Raw genomic sequence first — 1,944 nt, 5'->3', positions numbered from 1 at the left:
GTCAAGGCTATGGCTTTTCCAGTGGTCATGTATGGATGTGAGAGTTGGACTGTGAAGAAAGCTGAATGCTGAAGAATTGATGCTTTTGGAGACTCCAGGAGTTGGTGATGGACAGGGAGGTCTGGTGTGCTGCATGCAGTTCATGGGGTTGCAAAAAGTTGGACACAACTGAGTGACTGAACTGAACTGAGGAGCCTGGTGGATTACAGTCCATGAGGTCGCAAAGAGTTGGACATTACTGAGTAAGTAACACTTTCACTTTCAGCATGGAAATTCAGGTGAGGAAGTTATAGGCTTTACGTGGGTAGCCCCAAGGAAATGGTGGTGAAAGAGGTGGTCATTTTTACATGAATTACAAAAGTAGATTCTGCTTTATCTATATCTTTGGGGCCTGAAGAATAGAATCATGAAACTCAGTCTCTTGCTAAGGGAGTTGTCCTACCTAGATTTCTCTGTGATAAATGAGTGATCCTCCTGGTTACTTATATTGAGAACCATATTTGTACCATAAAACCCAAGGGCATCACATGAGGCTGTTTAGTGTCCTGTAGAGGATGGCCTTAAAAATTAAACTTAGAAAAACATTAAGGTGATAAAATTAATTGGCAGTTGAAAAGTATCCTGGGTCAGAGGTAGGTTTCTCTGAAAGATAATAGATCCAAAACTTCTGTGAGGAGTCGATTCCTATTCCTGGGGAGCACGTGGATTTTCTCAAGTTAGAAGTTTTCTCTCAAGATCCACTCAGAGCGCTAACTTATATGCACCAAATATTTTATACCAATTACCAAAGTATGGTTTAATTGTAACACTAGGGCTTCTCAGCCTTAACCTGAGGTGTATCTAAGTGTTAGATATATGCCTCTCTTACCTGTGTCAGTCACCTATTTGAAAGTCTGATAATCACTCGTTTTCTTTATTGAATGAACATTTCTTGCACTTCTACCATGTGCCCCATGTGTCATGGGTCCTGGGGCAGGGTCATGCCCAGGGCTCTCTAATAAAAGGTTTATTGCAACAGAAAATCAAGAATAGCTTTGGAAGAAAATCAGCAATTTCCTTCATAATTCTTCGTAAGCAGAAATAGGCTCTTGTTATAAGAGCTGAAGGGGAAGCAGTATGAGTATACTGATCTGGAGAGGAAAGGAAACAAGTTTGATGGATGGGCATAAATTGCCAGGCCAATGAGTTAAAATGATTGAATGTATACACCACTAATATTATTAAGGATTTTGTAGTTGTGCAAAAGACATTTTTTGTGTGTGGGGAGCATGCTGCTAAGCTGTATGATTTTAGTTCTCCACCCAGGAACCTGGGCCCACGACAGTGAAAGCACCTAGTCTTAACCACTGGACTACCAGGTAATTCCCACAAAGGACGTATTTTTGTTTCCCAAGTACATATAACCATACGCGTGCATGCTAAGTCACTTCAGTTGTGTCTGAATCTTTGAGACCCTATGGACCTGGACTGTAGCCTGCCTGACTTCTCTGTCCATGGGATTCTCTAGGCAAGAATACTGGACTGGGTAGCCATTCCCTTCTCCTCCGAGGAGTCTTCCTGACCCAAAGATTTAACTTCCCAGCATCTCTTAAGTGTCCTGCATTGACAGGTAGTTTTTTTGTTTGGTTTGGTTTTAACCACTAGCACCACCTGGGAAGCTCACATAAAACCATAATAGAGCATTAAGCATACACCATTCATGCAGTGGAGGGAGAAGGCAATGGCAACCCCCTTCAGTACTCTTGCCTAGAAAATCCCATGGACAGAGGAGCCTGGTAAACTTCAGTCCATGGGGTCACTAAGAGTCAGACACGACTGAGCAACTTCACTTCCACTTTTCACTTTCATGCATTGGAGAAGGAAATGGAAACCCATTCCAGTGTTCTTACCTGGAGAATCCCAGGAACAGGGGAGCCTGGTGGGCTGCCGTCTATGGGGTCGCAC

Source organism: Bison bison, unplaced genomic scaffold (assembly GCF_000754665.1).
Source record: "Bison bison bison isolate TAMUID 2011002044 unplaced genomic scaffold, Bison_UMD1.0 scf7180017845404, whole genome shotgun sequence".
NCBI classification, from domain to species: domain Eukaryota; kingdom Metazoa; phylum Chordata; class Mammalia; order Artiodactyla; family Bovidae; genus Bison; species Bison bison.
Note: the sequence above shows the minus strand (reverse complement) of the source record.